General features: G+C 45.9%; 2 protein-coding genes across 3 annotated transcripts in view; one reads left to right on the plus strand and one right to left on the minus strand.

Annotated features, from left to right (window-relative positions):
• The window catches only part of KIF18A (kinesin family member 18A), a 174,212-nt gene extending 172,821 nt beyond the window's left edge, over window positions 1-1,391 (minus strand). Inside the window, exon 1 of the mRNA XM_077288046.1 lies at window positions 1,253-1,391. The gene's annotated coding sequence lies outside the window, so the exon portion shown is untranslated. The remainder of the gene's footprint in view (window positions 1-1,252) is intronic.
• METTL15 (methyltransferase 15, mitochondrial 12S rRNA N4-cytidine) overlaps window positions 1-13,900 on the plus strand; it is a 611,732-nt gene that overhangs the window by 2,690 nt on the left and 595,142 nt on the right. Inside the window, exon 1 of one of the 2 annotated variants that reach the window (XM_077288049.1) lies at window positions 1,525-1,634. The exons of the other annotated variant lie outside the window; for it this stretch is intronic. The gene's annotated coding sequence lies outside the window, so the exon portion shown is untranslated. Of the gene's footprint in view, window positions 1-1,524; window positions 1,635-13,900 lie in introns of those variants that run through there. 2 annotated transcript variants of the gene reach the window in all.

Genomic DNA, 13,900 nt, shown 5'->3' on the forward strand with positions numbered 1-13,900 from the left:
ACACACCTATGTACACAGCCGTATATATATATATATATATATATATATATATATATATATATATATACAAACATATACATACTCACACACACACACACACACACACACACACTATACACCTATATACACACGCTTTACACTTACGTACACAGCCGTTCCTATATATACACACACACACACACACACACACACTATACACCTATGTACACAGCCGTTCCTATATATATACACACACACACACACTATACACCTATGTACACAGCCGTTCCTATATATATACACACACACACACACTATACACCTATGTACACAGCCGTTCCTGTATGTATATACACACACACACACACACACACACACTATACAGCTATGTACACTGCTATTCCTATATACACACACACTATACAGCTATGTACACAGCCGTTCCTATATATACACACGCTTTAAACTTACGTACACCGCCGTTCCTATATACACACACACACTATACACCTATGTACACAGCCGTTTCTGTATGTATACACACACACACACAGCTATGTACACTGCTATTCCTATATACACACACTATACAGCTATGTACACAGCCGTTCCTATATATACACACACTATACACCTATGTACACCGCCGTTCCTATACACACACACTGTACACCTATGTACACAGCCGTTCCTGTATGTATACACACACACACTATACAGCTATGTACACTGCTATTCCTATATACACACACACTATACAGCTATAAACACACACACTATACACCTATGTACACAGCCGTTCCTATATATACACAGTATACAGCTATGTACACAGCCGTTCCTATATATATATATATATATATATATATATATATATATATATATATATATATATATACATACATACATACACACACACACACACACACACACACACACACACACACATTGTACACAGCCGTTCCTGTATGTATTCTCACAGACTATACAGCTATGTACACTGCTATTCCTATATACACGCACTATACAGCTATGTACACAGCCGTTCCTATATATACACACAATATACTGCTATGTACACAGCCGTGTGTATGTATATATATATATATATATATATATATATATATATATATATATGCAGCACTCGGCGGAGGAGCTGTGTGTGCGTGTGTGTGTGTGTGTGTGTATGTGTGCGTGTGCGTACACACACAGCTCCTCCGCCGAGTGCTGCCCCTCTCGCCCGCTCCCAGGGCACGGTATGACCCGCACATACCGGTACAAGTCCTCCCTTATTGCCGCCTCTCGATTATTCAAATCCGGCGCCCGCAGACGTTACCGGCGCGGCCTCCAGTCAGCAGCCGCCGTGACGTGTCACTGGGCGTGGCCTCCTCTCGTCCTTCTCCGGGGGGTATTTATGATGTAGAGTTCGGTATAGCAGGCTGCCGCCCGGGTTCCGCGCCCGCCCGTACCTGCAGCAGGGAGCGTCTGCCGGGAAATAATAGTTAGGAATAGGAAAGGCAATGGATAACGCTCAACGTTGTTCGGCGGAACTGTAGGGCTTGAGCTTCGTTGTGTGGGGGATTAATAAGAGTGAGCGCAGGCGTCGTTAGCAGTGACTTCCGGTCTGCTCGCAGGTGCTGGCACTTTGCACGCTAGTAAGTGGCTTGTGTGTGGCGCTGTGGTGCCCGCTGTGTGCTGGTATGTGTGGGTCACAGGACGCCGTAACTAGGAGAGCCGCCTCTGTACTCCACTGCCTCCTCCATGCACAGGAGCCGTGTGTCCTCTCCTGGCAGTCATTAGTGCGCTCAGTGAGCCATTGTTCTCTGTTGTCATCCATTACGGGAAAAGCTGAGTGTGACTATTTTTTTTTTTTTTTTTTTTAATGTGTTTGGAGTTGAAATAATTGTAACATTTTGCACCTTCTGTTTCCCGGCACATTCTATTATGGTGTGGTGATAGTTCAGCTGAGAGATCCTGTCCTGTCAGAGCTCACTGATGGCTTCTCCGTCAGCTCCTTCTGCAGCCAGCTATAGACAATGCAGCCCAGAGGGAGGAGACGACAGGTTATTGGAGGCGTAGCTGGGGGTCCGGGTAACTTCTGTGTGGCCTCTAACCATGTAAGGCTGCTTTCACACATCAGGTTTTTTTTTGCCGGATGCCGGTTCCGGCGTCGCACCGCATCACCGGATCCGGTTTTTTTTCTGGAAATTGGACGACAACCGGATGAGACGGATCCAGTTTTTCCCCGGATCCGGAAACCGGATCCGGCGAAAAACCGGGTCCGTCTCATCTGGTTTCCTTTCCGTTTTTTGACGGATCCGGCATTTAAAAACGCCCCCTAAAAGGCTAAAACCGGTGATTGGCCCGCTGAAAACTATATATACAGTGTTCCTTACATCTGTGACGGGTTGGAGAGGAGCAAGATACAGAGCAAGATGGACGGCATTATTGCAAAGATTCTGCAGAACAACGTGGATTTCATCACAGAGGCGAAGCGATTGAAAGCAATTGTTCTTGAGAAGGAGCGAGAGAGACCGCGTGTCATGCGTCTGCGCCAACGCCGTTTGTGGATCCACCCCATCACGGCACAGAGAATGACCCGGGGAGTCTTTTCCACTTTGTATATGGAGCTTCAAGGTGACCCTGACAAGTTTTTCAGCTATGTGCGGATGAAAGTGGAGAACTTTGATGTATTGGAGGAGGGGGTTGAACATCTGATAAGGAGGAGTGATAACTATTGCCGATTCTCCATAACCCCGGCTGAGCGTCTGATGGTCACTCTTCGGTAAGCATTCTTTTTGAATCAACTCTTGTAGTGCACTTTCGTTGATATTTTGAATTTGCACTAATTTCTGCCTTGCTTTTGTCCACAGATTCCTAGCAACTGGTGAATCCCTGTCTTCACTACATTTTCAGTTCAGACTGGGCATTTCAACCATATCTGGAATAGTGAGGCACACTTGCCGTGCTGTGTGGGACTCTCTGCACGACAAATTCATTCCACATCCCACAATGCAGACATGGTTGGAAGTAGCTGACAGATTCCTGGAAGTGTGCCAGTTTCCCAATTGCTTGGGCGCGGTGGATGGGAAACACATCCGTATCGTGAAACCGGCAGGTTCTGGATCTCAGTATTTCAACTACAAGAAGTACTTTTCCATAGTGCTGATGGCCATCGCTGATGCGGATTACAAAATTGTAGCGGTGGACATTGGGGCGTATGGCCGTTCTAATGATTCGCAAGTTTTCAAACTGTCTTCTATGGGACGGCATTTGTATGGACAAATCTTTCAATTCCCCCCCCCCCCCCCTAGACCACTGCCTCAAACCTCTGAGCCACCAATGCCATTTGTTTGTGTTGGAGATGAAGCTTTTCAGCTTTCCGAGCACCTTTTGAAACCCTACTCCAGCCGTGGTTTAACCAATACTAAAAGAATTTTCAATTACAGACTCACATGTGCACGGAGAATGGTGGAGTGTGCGTTTGGGATTCTAACCGCCAAATGGAGAGTTCTCCTGACATCCATTAACTTGAAGACAGACACTGTGGATGAGGTGGTGAAAGCGTGTGTTGTCCTACACAATTATGTTATATCCAAGGAACAGCTTTCCATTGAGGACCACTCTTCCGAAACCACCTTGGCGGATTATAGTTTCCAGAATACGGAATCACTTTGCAGAATATTTTATTTCACCCCAAGGAAGAATACACTGGCAGGATGAGAGTTTAAACACGTTGTATGTACCTAGTAATAACTGTAACCTTTACCCATGTTGTGTACCAGTTTGGTTTTTACCTTTTACCCATATTGTGTACCTGTTTGTTTTTTACCTTTTGCGTACCTGTTTGGGTTTACCTTCTAGCAATGTTGGGTACCTGTTTGATTTTAGTTTTTAACCAAGATGTGCATCTGTTTGGGTTGTACCCAAAGTACTTTAGCTGTTACCAATAAACCTTGTTTACCCAAAGTGTTATTTGTCCCTAATGAATAAATACAAGAGCGTTTTCAACCAAAAAGTTTTATTAACATAATTAAACAACCCAAAAAACATACAGTTAACTAAAGGTTTTCATAAGTCGGGGTGGAGATACTGTCGGATGGGGACACTTCGACAGTGGGAGTGTGGAGAGAGGAATGTGGTGGTGGTGAGGAATGTTCTATAGTTAGGGGTGAAGGAGTGGAGAAAGCTATTGAGTGGGTGGACAAGAAAGTGGGATTGGGGTTTGGAATTTGGTAGGATGAAGGGGTATAGGTAATGTGTTGTGAGGATTGGGAGACAGGAGGAGTGATGTGTGGAGAAGATGTTTGGGAAGAGGGTGATAGAGGCTGTTGGAAGTGGGCAGGGAGAGGAGGCGAGGATGAAGTAGATGGAAAGTTGTAGGGGTCTGGATCATCATATGGGTGGGAAGGGGCACGGGCGGGAGGCTGGTAGTGTGGATGGTGGGAAGGGGCACGGGACTGGTAGTGTGGCTGTTGGGACGGGGCACGATGTGGATGATGGGGAGGTGGGCGGGATGGGGCACGGTCAGTTTGGCAGTACGGGTCAGGAGGATGGTACTGGCTGTAGTGATGGACAGTGGAGGAAGGGGGGGCGGTTGGAGGATGGTTGGAAAGACTATCTGCTCTAGAGGCAATGAGCGCTAGAGTAGATTGGCAGGATTCCATTACTTGCATCTGCTGAGAAGTAGATAGCGTCTCCATTTGCTCAAGCACCGACTGAAAAAAAGTGTTGTTCGGTGACTGTCTTGCCTCTGAACACATCGTTACCAGAAGTGTATGCATCTCGAGCATACTTTTATTTATGAAACTGAAACCTGCAACCATTTCCTCAGACAAAACTTTCAGACAGTTCTGGAACGATGCGTTCAGGTGCAAGAACTCGGGAGCATAACTATGTACCTGACCCCTCTGGCGAAACCGCCCCAATGCTACAGGTGTACAAGAGGTGGCTGCAGCAGAGGGGTGGGGTACAGGAAACGCTATGTCCTCACCAGCAGCTACATGCAATGGAACCGGCCAGGATGCTCCAGCGCTCGTGGATAGGAAAGAGGGATCAGGAGAAGGGGAAGGTGCAGAGGGTTCCTCACTGTCCAAGTGTCCCTCGGTGGCGGCCTCCTGAGGGATCGCCCCAGAAGGGTTCAACTGTGCTGCAGGCTCCCGACGGTACTGTGGAAAAAAAAGAGAAAAACAAACTTAATATACTGTCATTGCATAGCCCTGGCTGAAAGAGCAAAAGAGGTTTAGATACGTAAAACATTAGTGCATGTGGTGGGTAATATTTACCTTCGGGTGACCATCGTTGACCTGAGGAACGACAGGGCCCTTGCATATTTGTACGTGCTCCTGCGTCCTCCTGATCCACTCGGGGCCCGCATCTCTTTGTTGAACTGCTTCTTAAAGTGATCCCTGATCGACCGCCACCTTTTCACAATCTGCTCACCTGTTAAAAAAGGAGAAAGACATCGTGGTTAGAAACAACCTTTTAAAATGCATCACCAAAACTGAACTGAGCATACTTACGTTCTTGAATCTGGGCCTGAACATCAAGGTCCTCCCACCTCGGTATCAGTTTGCGGCAGATTTGCTCCCAGAGTCGACGGGTCACTGAGAGATCAGCATGGCGGCGGTCAGCCATGTTCCACAGCGGCTCCCTGTCTCGTACAAGATCGATGAGGTCAATATTAAGCCCGACCTCCTCACCGTCAGAATCTGAAGCATGCCGTGAAACCTGTTTTGAAAAGAGGGAAAAAAAAAATTAACACCAAATTTGAAACAGCGCTAACCTCCCCCCAAAAAATAAAACAAAAAACCTACACGGCGATGGCCGCCACAAGATTCACGCCGACGACCCTGGGAGCCACTGGAAGGACCTCTTGCTTGGGCACCAGATTCCGAACTCTAGAAGAAAAATGAAAAAAATTATGCGCTTGTTGGTAGCCATTCTATGTGTTGTTTGCCATGTGATATCTATAATAAGTTTTGTGTGAGGTTTGAAAGTATCAGTGTCTGTGTTTTGTTGTAAGTATCTCGTGTTATGTTTTGGGTGTAGTGTAGGGTGTGTTTCCGCAATACATGACAGATACATACCAATTGTGAGCCCTCTCCGTGTGTTTCTCCACCCCTTCCCTCTTCTTCGGGGAGCACCTCTTCTACTGGGGAGTCAGCTTCATCAGCTTCCTACAATGAAAGATAAAAAACACACACACACACACACACACACACACACACACACACACACACACACACACACACACACACACACACACACACACACGAACTTATGTTCATATTTACCTCTGTGCGTTGACGACTAGGAGGAGGGCTCCCCGAAGACGTGACTGAAGGCCTCAGGCTCTCTGGCAGGCTCCCGGCTCTCTGGCAGGCTCTCTGGCTCCTTCGGTCTTGGCAGGGTGTTGGCTCTTCTGCTTTTCGGCTGGAAATGGATGAAGGCCTCATGGCCCTGCTTTATATGTAGTCCAGGGGGCTGACCTTAGGTTTTTGAGCATGCTCAGTGTAAAAAGCCGGAAACGGCCGCCGGATCCGACTTTTCGCCGGAGACAAAAAAACGTTACAGTAGACGTTTTTTCCAGACGCCGGAATCGAGTCGACGCCGGAACCGGCATCACACCGGAAGGAACGCTGGGCCATCCGGTGCCAATACCCTTCGACGGGGGGGAAAGCCGGATCCGTTTTCTCCGGTTTTCAGTTCCGTTTTTTGGCGGGAGAGCCGGAATTCGCCTGAAACAAAAAACCTGATGTGTGAAAGCAGCCTTACCCTGATTACAGCTATGGTGGCGCAATCCTAAGGGCTCATACTCATTTGCGAGAAAAACCGATGAGCGCAATCTGAGAAAAAATCGGATTGCACTCTGACCAATGTTATTCAGTGGGTGACATCTCATCTATGACTTTTTTTTTTCTCAGCTGAAATCGGACTGAGAAAAAAATTGCAACATGCTGCATATCTCGGATGAGACTTGCCAATGCAAGTCAATGGGTGCGAGAGAAAAAATGCACAGCACCCGCACCATGCTAGTGCTTTCTGTTTTTTACATGCTGGTGTCCTTTGAAAAGACTGTAATTTATGTGCGGTGTACAGTAAAATCACACTGACAGGTTAAAATATATATATATACACACACACACACACACACACACACACACACACACACACACACACACACACACACACACACACACACACACACACACACCAACACTTAAGAGACCATTGCAAAATGTTCAGTTTGTCTGATTTTTCTCTTTATAGGTATATTTTTGAGTAAAATGTAAATTGTTCCTTTATTCTATGAACTTCTGACATGTCTCTGAATTGCCAAGCAGTAAAATCTGTAATTTTTTTTTTTCTGACAGAAAAATGGTCAAAATTATAAGAGCAGTGCTTTCATACCTCAAATAATGCAAAGAAAACGAGTTCATAGTCATTTACAAACAACAATACTAATGTTTTAACTCAGGAAGAGTTCAGGAATCAATATTTTGTGGAATAACCATGATTTTTAATCACAGCTTTCATGCGTCTTGGCATGCTTTCCACCAGTCTTACACACTGCTTCTGGGGCAAAAATGTAAGCCGTTCTTTGTTTGATGTCTTGTGACTATCCATCATCCTCTTGATTACATTCCAGAGGTTTTCAATGGGGTTCAGGTCTAGAGATTGGGCTGCCCATGACAGTTTTGATGTGGTGGTCTCTTAAAGTGAAACTCACCCCAAAAATTGTATATGAGCTAAGCCCACCAGCATCAGGGGCTTATCTATAGCATTCTGTAATGCTGTAGAAAAGCCCCCGATGTATCCTGAAAGATGAGAAAAAGAGGTTAGATTATACTCACCCAGGGGCGGTCCCGCTGCCGTCTGGATCCGGCGCCTCCTTGCTTCTTACGATGACGTCCTGTTCTTGTCTTCCTGCCCTGGCACAGTGGTACTTTGTCTGACCTGTTGAGGGCAGAGCAAAGTACTGCAGAGGGCAGAGCAAAGTACTGCAGTGTGCAGGGGCCGTGAAATGTCAGAGAGGCCCAGACATGACAAAAAAGGACGTCATCATATGAGATGGGAGGAGTCGGACTGCGACGCCCATTGGACCGGGACCGCCCCTGGGTGAGTATAATCTAACATGTCAGTAACATATCTCACTCACTCACTCACAGAAGAAAAGCCAATAATTCATCTGCCGACTTCTGTAAAATCACTGCAGGAGCCAACAGGATAGAAGAGATCGATTACATACAGTAAATATATTTAGAATAGGTAGATATATACAGTGCCTGTATTGCACGCCCCACTTTTCAGTTTTTGAATTTCCACACAAATTTAAAATAACCAATAAATTTCGTTCAACTTCACAATTGTGTTCCACTTGTTGATTCTTCACCAACAATTTACGTTTGGTATCTTTGTGTGAAGCATGATATGTGGGAAAAGGTTGAAAAGTTCCAGGGGGCCGAATACTTTCGCAGGGCACTGTAGATGTCAGTGACACATACAATTAGTGCAGATGCAAATTACTGGACTTTTATTAATTGGAAAAAATGGTGTGGGCTCCCGCACAATTTTGAAAGGCTGTGACTGGGGGGGGGGGGCAGATGTTTATTGCCTGGGAGGGGGGTAAAAAACATGGAGAATCCCAGGCTATTAACCCCTTCCCGACCTGTGACGCCTATGTGGCGTCATGAAGGGATCGCGTCCCTACAGATTGGGTGAAAGGGTTAACTCCAATTTCACCCGATCTGCAGTGGCGGGGGGAGTGGTACTTCAGCCACGGGGGGATGGCTTTGCATCCGCCCCCCCCCAATCGTGGCTACGATCGCTCTGATTGGCTGTTTCACTTTCAATCAAAGCAATTTGTAATATTTCACCTATGAAAAGTGGTGAAATATTACAATCCAGCCATGGCCGATGCTGCAATATCATCGGCCATGGCTGGAAACCCTGATCTGCCCCCCGCCACCGATCTCCTCCCCAGTCCTCCGTTCTGTCCCGTACTGTGGTCCGCTCCTGTCCGCTCCCCCCCCATCCTTCTGTCCGCTCCCCTCGTGCTCCGATCTCACCCCCTCATACTTACCGAGCCTCCCGGTGTCCATCCGTCTTCTCCATGGGTGCCACCATCTTCCAAAATGGTGGGCGCATGCGCAGTGCGCCCGCCGAATCGGCCGGCCGGCATATTCGTTCCAGGTACATTTTGATCACTCTGATAAAACCTGTGATACTGTGTCACAGTGATCAAAATAAAAAAAATAGTAAATGAACCCCCCCCTTTATCACCCCCATAGGTAGGGACAATAATAAAATGAGGAAAATATATTTACTTTTATTTTTACACTAGGGTTAGGGCTAGGGATAGGGTTAGAATTACGGTTAGAATTAGGCTATGTGCACACGGTCCAAAAAAAAGAAAAGAATGTCCAGCTTCACCAAATCCGTTAAAAAGAGTTTTCTTTATTCACAAACTTTTAAGCATAGAGGAAACAGACTTCAGCACGAACCATATGGGTAAGACTCTCAAAGCGTTTCTGGAGACTAAGCTCCCTTAATCATGACAATCATGTGCACACGGTGCGGATTTGGCTGTGGATCTGCAGCGGATTGGCCGCTGCGGATTCGTAGCAGTTTTCCATCAGGTTTACAGTACCATGTAAACCTATGGAAAACCAAATCCGCTGTGCCCATGGTGCGGAAAATACCGCGCAGAAACGCTGCGTTGTATTTTCCGCAGCATGTCAATTCTTTGTGCGGATTCCGTAGCGTTTTACACCTGTTCCTCAATCGGAATCCGCAGGTGAAATCCGCACAAAAAACACTGGAAATCAGCAGTAAATCTGCAGGTAAAACGCAGTGCCTTTTACCTGCGGATTTTTCAAAAATGATGCGGAAAAATCTCACGAATCCGCAACGTGGGCACATAGGGTTAGGGTTGGAATTAGAGTTGGGTTGGAATTAGGGCTAGGGTTAGAAATAGGGTTAAGATTAGGCTTGTGGTTATGGTTAGGGGTGTGTTGGGGTTAGGGTTGTGATTAGGGTCATGGCTAGAGTTGGAATTGAGGGGTTTCCACTGTTTAGGCACATCAGGGGTCTCCAAACGCAACATGGCGCCACCATTGATTCCAGCCAATCTTGCGTTGAAAAAGTCAAATGGTGCTCCCTCCCTTCCGAGCCACCCACATATGGGGTACCAGCATACTCAGGACAAACTGCACAACAACTATTGGGGTCCAATTTCTCCTGTTACCCTTGCGAAAATAAAAAATTGCTTGCTAAAACATAATTTTTGAGGATTGAAAAATTATTTTTTTATTTTCATGGCTCTGCGTTATAGATTTATGTGAAGCACTTGGGGGTTCAAAGTGCTCACCACACATCTAGATAAGTTCCTTGGGGGGTCTAGTTTACAAAATGGGGTCATTTGTGGTGGTTTCTACTCTTTAGGCACATCAGGGGCTCTGCGAACGCAACGTGACGCCCGCAGACCATTCCATCAAAGTCTGCATTTCAAAACGTCACTACTTCCCTTCCAAGCCCCGACGTGTGCCGAAACAGTGGTTTACCCCCACATATGGGGTACCAGCGTACTCAGGACAAACTGGACAACAACTTCTGGGGTCCAATTTCTCTTGTTACTCTTGTGAAAATAAAAAACTGCGGGCTAAAAATTAATTTTTGAGGAAAGAAAAATGATTTTTTTATTTTCACGGCTCTGCGTTATAAACTTCTGTGAAGCACTTGGGGTTTAAAGTGGTCACCGCACATCTAGATTAGTTCCATGGGAGGTCTAGTTTCCAAAATGGGGTCACATGTGGGGGAGCGCCAATATTTAGGCACACAGAGGCTCTCTAAACGCGACATGGTGTCCGCTAACAATTGGAGCTAATTTTTCATTCAAAAAGTCAAATGGTGCTCCTTCCCTTCCGAGCCCTGCTGTGTGCCCAAACAGTGGTTTACCCCACACATGAGGTATCAGTGTACTCAGTAGAAATTGCCCAATAAATTTTAGGATCAATTCTATCCTGTTGCCCATGTGGAAATGAAGAAATTGAGGCTAAAAAAATTTGTTTTGCGAAAAAAAGTACTTTTTCATTTTTACGGATCAATTTGTGAAGCACCTTGGGGTTTAAAGTGCTCACTGTGCTTCTAGATAAGTTCCTTGGGGGGTCTAGTTTCCAAAATGGGGTGACGTGGGGGAGCTTCGATGTTTAGGCACACAGGGGCTCTCCATACGCGACATGGTGTCCGCTAACGATTGGAGCCAATTTTTCAGTCAAAAGTCAAATGGCGCTCCTTCCCTTCCAAGCCCTGCTGTGCGCCCAAACAGTGGTTCCCCCCCACATATGGGGTATCGGTGTACTCAGGACAAATTGTACAATAAGTTTTGGGGTCCAGATTCTCTTTTTACACTTGGGAATATAAAAAAATTGTTGCTAAAAGATCATTTTTGTGACTAAAAAGTTAAATCTTAATTTTTTCCTTCCATGTTGCTTCTGCTGCTGTGAAGCACCTGAAGGGTTAATAAACTTCTTGAATGTGGTTTTGAGCACCTTGAGGGGTGTAGTTTTTAGAATGGTGTCACTTTTGGGTATTTTCAGCCATATAGACCCCTCAAATTGACTTCAAATGTGAGGTGGTCCCTAAAAAAAAAAAAAAAAAAAAAAAAAAAAAAATGGTTTTGTAAATCGCTAGTCAAATTTGAACCCTTATAACTTCCTAGCAAAAAAAAAATTGGTTTCCAAAATTGTGCTGATGTAAAGTAGACATGTGGGTAATGTTATGTATTAACTATTTTGTGTCACATAACTCTCTCGTTTAACAGAATAAAAATTCAAAATTTGAAAATTGCAACATTTTCAAAATTTGACAAATTTCCATTTTTTCACAAATATACGCAAAAATTATTGACCTAAATTTACCACTAACATGAAGCCCAATATGTCACGAAAAAAATAGTCTCAGAACCGCTAGGATCCGTTGAAGCATTCCTGAGTTATTACTTCATAAAGGGACACTGGTCAGAATTGCAAAAAAACGGCCAGGTCATTAAGGTCAAAATAGGCTGGGTCATGAAGGGGTTAATATCAGCTCACAGCTGTATACTTAGCCTTTACTGGCTATTAAAATGGGGGACCCCCAAAAATGATGTGGGGTTCCCCCAGTATTAATAACCAGAAAAGGCTATTCAGACAGCTGCGGGCTGATATTAAAAGACTAGGTAGGGGCCATGAATGTAGCCCCCCCCACGTGGCTTAGGCCAGTTCATTTTTCCATGCTCCAGAGGTCATGCCAGTTCAGCACGGCTGCGAGCGGCAGGTTCAGTGATTAGCGGCGCCGTCACTGATGCTGCACTGCCTCACAGCCTTAACTGGAATGACCTCTGGGGTATGGGAAAATGAACTGGCATTTTCCCACACTCAGGGCCGTATTTAGAGTCTCTGCTGCCCTAGGCACTTTTAGTGCTGCCTCTCCCTTTGGGGAGTATGACACTATTGGCAGTGACTTTGGCAAGAATCGCTGATGTGAAAGTCGCCTTTTGCAGCAGATCCGGCAGTTTTTCTGTATGTGCCACGTAACGGATCACTTACGGCAACACTGCGTTCGGCCTCATTCATTCCTATGGGATTTGCGGGATGGGATGATCTGGCAAATGCGGTACCATACCTCCCAACTTTTGAAGGGAAGGAGGTATAAAGTTTGCGGTGCGCGTAATGCGCCGCGGCAAATTTTAGGCCACACCTAACCACACCCATTTCACAACTAGTCACACCCATATCCACGTCCCAACCACAGCCATTTAGCACTGCTGATCACACTGTTTTATATACAATAATTATAAACAAAAAAAATATAGCCACACAGTGCTCCATACTGTATAATGGCCACACATGATGCTCAATACTGTATAACGGCCACCACACATGATGTTTAATACTGTATAATGGCCACACATGATGCTCCATAGTGTATAATGGCCACACAGAGTTCTCCATACTGTATAGTGGCCACACATGATGTTCAATACTGTATAATGGCCACACATGATGCTCCATAGTGTATAATGGCCACACAGTGCTCCATACTGTATAATGGCCACACAGTGCTCCACATACTGTATAACGGCCACACACAGTTCTCCATACTGTATAATGATCCCACATGATGTTCAATACTGTATAATGGCCACACATGATGCTCCATACTGTATAACGGCCACACATGATGCATACTGTATAATGGCCTTTGGCCACACATGATGCTCCATACTGTATAATGGCCACACACAGTTTTCCATACTGTATAATGATCCCACATGATGCTCAATACTGTATAATGACCCCCCCCCCCCCTCCTGTATGCATGGCTCATATCCCCCCTCCTGTATGCATGGCTCATATCCCCCCTCCTGTATGCATGGCTCATATTCCCCCCCTGTATGCATGGCTCATATCCCCCCCCCCCGTATGCATGGCTCATATTCCCCCCCCCCCCCCCCCCCCCCGTATGCATGGCTCATATCCCCCCCCCCCCATACCTGCTCACGGATGACGCTGCTTATCCCTGTGCGCGGCTCCTCTGTGCGCCGAAGACTGAGCGGCACTTCCGGTTACAGGGGGGTTGACGCACAGGCCTCTAATACCCGGCGCGCATTCCAGCACTTCCAGGATTTCAAAAAAAGGCGCTGAATCCCAAATTAAAGTCCTCCTGCTCTTTGACGATTCAGATGGAAGACAGATGAGCCAATACTATTTAAAATATTTGCAGAGGGGAGCTGAGGTTCCAGTGCATCTAGACAGCCAGCTATGGAAGGACAAACCACTGGTCGATCTGAAACCCCGGTACAAGTGAGTTATGTGGGTGTTTTTTCTCACAGACTGTCACACTGACCGCCATCTGGGATATATTACGTAGTATGATC

This window comes from Ranitomeya variabilis, chromosome 2, assembly GCF_051348905.1.
Source record: "Ranitomeya variabilis isolate aRanVar5 chromosome 2, aRanVar5.hap1, whole genome shotgun sequence".
Taxonomy (NCBI): Eukaryota; Metazoa; Chordata; class Amphibia; order Anura; family Dendrobatidae; genus Ranitomeya; species Ranitomeya variabilis.